Here is a 7,928-nt window from a genome sequence, read left to right on the forward strand (position 1 = left end):
AAATGAATGAATGCATGAAAAGGTGAAAGAACATTTAGATTGAACTAGAGTTTTTAAAATTATAAAATAGTTTCTTTTGTAAAATCTCAGAACTCCCTAATAGAGTGAAGACCTCTGGAAGGCCACCCACCAACATGGGCTTCCTCATGGATTGGTGCAGGGGCCTGGACCAAACCGAGCAGCCATGACATAAAAACCTATTTAATGTGATGGTGAGCAAGTCAGCCTTGGTGACCCCCACCAGAGTGGCTGGCTCCCACGTGTCTACAAATCATCTGAAATGCTAAATCATGTTTAAATCCCTCTGAGTGTGACCACCGGGGACTCTGAAGGACACTCATGCATAATTTACATACCACCAAGCTCTTAGGAGCCTCTAAATAAAGCCCCGAGGGCTCCCAAGCACTACTTTTGAGGAGAAGGACGTGAAGAGGCAGATTACATCGAGTCTGCTACCCCAACATCAGGAAGAAAAGAAACCTCACAGTCCACTTGCTGAACTACCTTCGCTGTCAGATGCTTCCTGGGGAAGCTATGATTACATCAAAAACGAGATAAATGCTACTGTCTCTCTCGTTTTACACAACTCCACTGGTAACAGGTATTTTTGCTCAGATTTTCATTCCTTTTCCAGATTGTAACCATAAAGCGTGTTTTAATCTGAAAGCATGAGAGAGGGGTTTCACGAGAGCACTGTGCCTTTTGCCTGCAAATGTTAAATCACATTTGGTCACAACATGGTAATCATGCCAATAACGAGTTGGTTCATGCAGCAGCTATTGCAGGGTCTGAATGCAGACCCAGGAGACACACACCTTTAAGGGCAGGACAGGCTGGTGGGAGGAGTTTCCATCCCAACTCTTAGATTTGGCTACAGATTGCGCTATTGTAATAAACATGACTAATTTTTACAATCTGACAAAACAGGAAGTAAAATTGCCAGAAAAGTGAGGCCTATGGGACCATAAGTGATTTATACCTTATAGGCCCCCACACACAAAAAAAATGGCACCTGTTTTTTGCATTGTTTTCTGCACAATTCAGAGAGCTACACCTTTTTTTAAAAAGTGAACCAAATACAACAACAAAGTGACTATCGGCTGGCATCTGAGGAAAAGGCCACTTACAGTGCTTCTAAACCTTCTAGAAGCATGAAGATGGTCTGTCCCTGACCCAAGCAGCCCACAGGCACAGTGAGGCTTTGGCTCATGCACAACTTGATCTAGTCTCAAATTTCTTTATTAGCTAGAAACGCCCGTTTGAATCTTAGAAATTACCTGAGATCAAGCAGTGCTTTTATCTTTCCACTACAATGTTCCCTTCACCCCCAACACTGAGCCAGGCAATAACACACTCTCAGGAAATAACGATTGATTAATTGCCTGTAAGCTAGGAAAAGATTTCCCATGCCTAGCATGCACCTCTGAGAAGTGAATGAATAAATGGATGGATCAATGGACGGGTGAATACAAAATGATATTTTAACCATAGAATATCATTTGATTCTCACAACCACCTTGAGAAGTAATAACACTAATAGTTCACACCTATAGTGTGCTAATTATATGCCAGCCACAATTCTAACTTCTTCATACATATTAACTCTTTTAACCCTCCAGAACTCTATAAAATACATATGATTATTACCGTCATTTAACAGACCAAGAAGCTGTTGGAGCCATATAGAGGTCACACTGCTGGGAGGAGGTATGCTTCTTCTCCCTTGGCTACATTTTATGAAGCAGAAAGAGGAGGGTAGTGATCTTTTTTTTTTTTTTTTTTTTTTGAGACAGAGTCTTGCTCTGTCCCTTAGGCTGAAGTGCAGTGGTATGATCTCGGCTCACTGCAACCTCCACTTCCTGGATTCAAGTGATTCTCCTGCCTCAGCCTCCCGAGTAGCCAAACTACAGACACATGCCACCACCACACTCGGCTAATTTTTTGTATTTTTAGTAGAGACAGAGTTTCACCATGTTAGCCAGGATGGTCTTGATCTCCTGACCTCGTGATCTGCCCGCCTTGGCCTCCCAAAGCGGCAATCTTAATTTGATCAAGGCTCCCTGCTCCTCAAAGGCAAGCGTAGGGCTGTTCCCTGGCCAGTGTTAAATGGTAGTGCCACGATGTGCACTGAAATAACCTGACCGTGAGTCTGCACACTCAACTCTCAAGTACCACCTGTGACTGAAGCGAGTTCACTGCAAATATGTGAGATCCATAGAAGAGAGATTGTCCGGGGGTGGGGACAATAGGCACTGGGTTGTGTAGCACCGTTTTCCCAAAATGGAGGTGCTGTGGGGCCCAGGAAAGAAACAGGAAAACAGAAACAAACCTGGAAAATGTGGGCCGCAGCCTGGTTCCCTTGAAATCATTTTGCTTTGGTTGGGGAAAGAGAAACGTGCTGGTATCTTCCCTGTTTAGTTCCCAGGCATCCATTACAGCCTGAGCAAAGGGCTTTGTAGCAAGACCTGGGCCCGGTTCTCCACAAAAGTTCCCTGCATTACAGCCTCGAGGATTGGCATTACTACAAAACATGCTCAAAGGGTCTCGGGGACGTGGGGAAACCCAGGATGAAAGAGGGGAAACCAGGACAGAAGTAGAATTTATAAACATGAAGAGGAAGAAAAGATTGGAGCTAGTTGCTAACATTAATGTGTGGGTTTGGGATCATGGCTTCAGGAATAATTGCTTCTGTTTTGAGAAGGTGTAAGGAAACAGGGAGACACGGGTTTGGAGTTGGGAAATGTTGGTCTCTTAAGTGTAAAACTCCATGTTAAACCGGATGTTGGGTTGGAGAGCACAGTATTATTAATGTGGCTAGAGACAAAGATAAAAATTGAAAGAAATAAATTATAGTGTAATAACTAAGAAAGTTTAGTCAATCTGGGAAAGGGGGAAGAGAGAGAAAAGTGAGTATCCCCCTACCTTTTTTTTTAACCCCTGAATTACTGACTACACTTATGGAGATGAAAAGAAGGTGGGTTTGCACTGTAAAGGTTGCACAGGATTGATGAATTTGAGTTCATTGTGTGGACAGAGTAAAGTTACAACTGTGATTCAAACTGCAGCCCCAAGAAACACCTGTCTGCATCAGGGAAAAACCAAAAAATATCTTTGCTCAAAAGTCAGTAGCAAGAAACCCTGAGAAATATTCCCTATTAAAGTCATAGCTCAACCGAGACTTGTGGGGTTTGTAAATTACAAATAATGTGAGGGACAGGCAGCTCTTGCTCACAGCCAAGTGTCAGTACCCCAGCACAGTTCTGAAACCAGACCTTGCCATTTCATTTCCACCAAACAGAAACCAAAAGGTGCTTTTTCCTCCATGAAAACTGAGGAAGAGAAGCCATTCACCAGCAAGGGTTCACTGCACACAACTTTTTTGCAAAACCAAGATGCACATCTCTGAGATTTTTTTTAATCTGTTCTTTAACAATGAAAGTTGTGCTGAAAAAGTGGCAGTGTAATTTTTTTTTTTAAACAAAACTTTGTTACAAGAGATACGCTAAGTTAGTTCATCCAGGAGTGCCATAAGGAGGTCGTTTGGGGGGATCTCGTTTACGAATGAAATGAGTTTCCTGGCAGACTACCAGTCTCTTTCAAATCCATGCTTTCTCAGAACAGGACTTCACAGATCTCACACCTATTCCCAACAGAAGACACAGGAACTAACCACTATTCGCTGGATCTTAACTAAGGTTCTATTTGAGCTGGCAGATGGGAATCTGTGCGCTCTGCTGGGCTTCCTGAACATCCCACTACTAGGTTCCAAGAATTAGCTACACTCTATTGCATGGTGATGATTTTTTTTTTTTTTTTCACGCTCAGAAAACCGCAAAGGGATTTAACCAAAGGGAAGGAAAGGTTTTCCTTTTATAAATTCGATTAGCCTTTCCCACTTTCTCTACGTAGGGACCTTTCCACTGGGAGGAATTTCATACCCAGAGGCCCCTTTGGCGAGGCACTGTTGCATGAGGGTCGCAGTGAATTTAAGTGCATGACGCTCAAAGGTGGACAAAAAGTCAAAAATCGCAAGCACTTGCAGTCGCTAGTGAAGTCGGTTTCTGTATACCGGTGTAGTAACCGCCCTTCAAGCAAAGAAAGACTAATTTTGCCGCTGGCAGACAGTACCGGACTCTTGGCTGGGGCGCGTGCGGTGGTTACCAAGCCCGCCCTCCGCTTGCCACTCCTGAGTTTTCTGCTGGAGCCGGCGCCAGGGCGCCGGGTCACTGGGCTGCACCCGGCGCCCGTCTGGAGATAGCCCTTGGTGGTGGGCGGCGAAAGTCCCCCCGCAAAACGCGCATTTTGACGCTGGGACTGAACTGCTGGAAAGGGAGTGCGCCGACGGTGCACAGCATAGACTCGGCAAGGGGCGGGTACTCACTGGAGCCTGCTCCAGACCTGGGGTTCGAAGCTGCTCCACCGTCCGAAGAGAGGTTAGGATTTGAGTGACAGCAGTTCAGTAAGAAAGGAGTCTCTGAAACTCCTGGGGAAGCGAAGTCCCGGGGTTTGGAAAAATAACCGCATCTATGGAGAGCTTTCCAAACTTGATATTTGCTTTATGTCATTTTTCCCTCTCTCTCTGCACCCCTTCCAGACCTAACCCCAACCCCAATCCCAATCCTAGGAAAGAGCCCTAAGGGCTAGAGGGTACTAGCAACCTCAACCCTTCCTCTTTCCTCTGCCCCGCAAACTTTCAGACAAGGAAAATACAAATAAACCCCAGGTGGCTAATGCGGGTGTATTCAGGACCCCCCCCACACACACACACACAGACACATGCACGCACACACACAGCTCACCACCCGCTCTGTCCCACCCACCTCCAGGCAGGGGAGGGACTGGGAACCTGATCTCCGGGCTCCTGCCCCGAACGTTTCCCCATCAATAATGTTGATACCATGGATGCGCCTCCTCCCCCGCCCCCGGGGCGCCGCTGCCGCCTTTTCGCCGCTTTTTGCTTGGCTTAAGAAAACGAAACCTCCACTACTGCCCTCCTAGCCTCGGCCGGGGGCCAGCGGTGCCTTGAGCGGGGAATTGAAGAAGCTGGGGTGCAGGCATCGCGCTGTGGGGCGTCCTCCTCGTCTGGGGTAGGGTGTCCAAGCAACACTAGCGGAACGGATAAGAGGGTCTGAAGCCCAGGCAAGGCCTCATCCCAGGCCCCATCCCAGACCTGAGGTCAGATCCGGCCAGAATAAGATACTTTTGCGGGTAGAAGAACCAGGCCTCAGTGTGGAGAGCCTCGACTTCCCCCACCCCCGTCCCGTTCCCCTTCGTAGGACCAGCGGTTGAGCGAAGAAGCCTGGAAACCCCGTGGTTGGGACCCCAGTTGTGGCCTGCGGCCTTGGGGCACAGACCTTCGGGCCCGCCAACTCACCAAGGACACTAAGGGACTTGGGAAAACTGAGGGGACGGATTAGTAGGAAAGAGCATCAATTCCCCCAAGATGAGAGTTTGCAAAACACGTTAAGAGCCTCCCCCGGGTGCGGTTCCTCTCCGCCTAAGAGGTCGCGACCCCCGCGCAGCTGCCGCCTCTCTTCGGGCTATCCCCATTCGCTATTGCTGATCAGCCCCTAAGTACCAGGCCCTCTCGAGGAACCTGCAAGTCTGAATTTCGCCATCCGGATTCCCCCAGTTGTCGTCCTCCCCCACACCCAGGGCTGGGAAGGCGCGACCGCACGTAAACCGCGCAGGTCTCTGGGGTGAGCAGGGCGTATGGAGGGACTCCGGTAGTGGCACCTCACTCCCGCTCGCTGCCTACTTTCGACCTGCAGAAAAATAAAAATTAACCCCCACTCTATCTCCGTTTTTATTGATTTAAGTATTTCTTTGCATCGCGGCACGCGGAGCCTCGCCAGCGCCCTAACACCAGCGAACCACGGAACTTGGGACCGAGACAATGGCCAGTAATTGATGTATTGCCATCAACAATAAAGACCAATTCTCCTCTCCCCGCCATTCCGACCATCCCCCTCCTCCCATCCCCCCTCCCCCACCTCCCATCTCCTCACCCGGGGCCATAGAGGGAAAGAAAACAAACAAGAAATTAGCGGGGGGCGCCGAGCGCGGAGAGAAACGCCCGCCTCTACGCCGTCGAGGACGCAAAAGAACGAAAAAAGTTATTAAAGTTTGGATCTCCCAAATGTATTCGTCTCTGCTCGCCCATTTTTTATTAAACACCGCGAAGCTGCTTTTTACGTGTTCATTTGGTTTCGTTATTTGTTGCGGTGTTTTGCGGGGCAGGGAAAGTTGCCCCCCTCCCGTTAGTCTTAAATCACAAGTGGAGCAAGTAACAAACTCGTGTGAAGCTATTCCCGGGAGCTTCTGCTGCGCACGCGACGCACACCGGGAGAAAAGCTGTGCGGGACCGCTCGCTCCGCTAGGTTCCGGGCCGCATGCGGTGTCCGGGAGGCCCCTACTTTCAAGAAGTCAAGTTTGTTAGAGAAGGATGCGGGCGGCTCCGAACACGGGCACATTCCGGGAAAGCAATGTGCAAGTGCACAGACGCGTTTGTGTACCTGAGAGAGTGTGGGTTGGTGGGTGTGCGAGGATCCCTGTTTGTGGGATGGGGGGGGAGGGGGTTGCGGGATTTGCATGTGCTCGGGTACACATTCCCGGGGGCCTGGGAGAAGCGAGCCGCTCGCACCCCAGGAGCGCGCAGATCCATCTTTGCCGAGGGATCTCTTTAAATATTCAGTGAGAAATAATGGCATTTGAAGCACCACCTATGGAAACATTATTATCTTCATTCTTCAACATCAGCCCCACTGATAGCTTCGTTTGTCTTTTTATCAAAATCTACTGTACCCATTAGGACCTGGGGAGAAAGGGAGAACGAGGCGGAGAGAGCGTGTGTGTGAGGGAGAGATCGAGGGCAGAGGAGAAGAAAATAAGAGAAAAGGTGGAAAACGGACAAGCAGGGAGAAAGAAGAAGTTACACCAAGAAAAAATAATACAGTCAGCAGATGAAAAACAAAAACATTCACCCGCGCAAAAACAAAACAAAACACCCATATTTACCAAGAAAGGAAAGAAGCAAAAAGAAAGAAAGAAAGAAAGAAAGAAAGAAAGAAAGAAAGAAAGAAAGAAAAGAAAGAGAGAGAAAGAAAAGAAAGAAAAGAAAGAAAGAAAGAAAGAAAGAAAGAAAGAAAGAAAGAAAAAGAAGGAGAAAGAAAGAAAATAAAAGATTTTAAAAGCTAAGAGAAAGGGAAGGGTCCTTTAGAGGAGCGCAGTACGGATCCAGAGTACCCGAAGTCTGGCTCGGGAGACTGGTGCCCACTTCGCGCGAACCGACCAGACTCACGGGCGCTCGCGAATTGGGGCGTCCTTATGAGCCCTCTCCTTTCCTGATCGCGAGATAGGGCAGGGATTGTGTATCTGCACCCCCCTCCTCCCCCATTACTCAGCCGAAGTTTAGTTTAGTTTAGTCCTTCGGGCGCAGGACTTCGGGAACCTTGGAGAGAGGAGACCCCGAGGCGCCAGGGGAAAGAGCTAGGCTGAGCCGCGGACCGAATCTCAGGTTCGCGGGCGCCTGAGGGATAGGGCTCCCGGCTCTGGGCTCTGGGCTCTGGGGTGCGGGTAGGGAGGCTGAATCTCAGCGTGGGGAGATAGTGATAGAGCAAAAAGTTTGGGCGCCGCTCTCGGCAAGTGCCCGAAAAGTGGAGGCGAGCTTCCGCGCCTCCAGGCAGCAGCGTACAGAGCCTCCTCCTCCCCGCCCCCAGCCGCCGCTTCCCGGCTCGGCGCCGCCACCTCGTCCCCGAAAGCTGGGGCGCGGCCCCCTCCCAGGGCGGGGTGCCCAGGGGTCCCGGGGACTGGTCCAATCCAGGGCCCGGTCGGGCCGGGCCGTGCCTCCCCAGGCCAGGGCCGGCTGCCGCGCTCAGGGTGTGCGGCAGCCCCTCCCCTCCCCCCGGCCGAAGCTGAACTCGGAGCCC

General features: G+C 49.7%; 1 long non-coding RNA gene across 1 annotated transcript in view; it reads right to left on the reverse strand.

Annotated features, from left to right (window-relative positions):
* The window catches only part of LOC141585162 (uncharacterized), a 36,214-nt gene that overhangs the window by 27,677 nt on the left and 609 nt on the right, over positions 1 to 7,928 (reverse strand). The gene's annotated exons all lie outside the window — the stretch shown is intronic.

This window comes from Saimiri boliviensis, chromosome 1 (genome assembly GCF_048565385.1).
Source record: "Saimiri boliviensis isolate mSaiBol1 chromosome 1, mSaiBol1.pri, whole genome shotgun sequence".
Classification (NCBI taxonomy): domain Eukaryota; kingdom Metazoa; phylum Chordata; class Mammalia; order Primates; family Cebidae; genus Saimiri; species Saimiri boliviensis.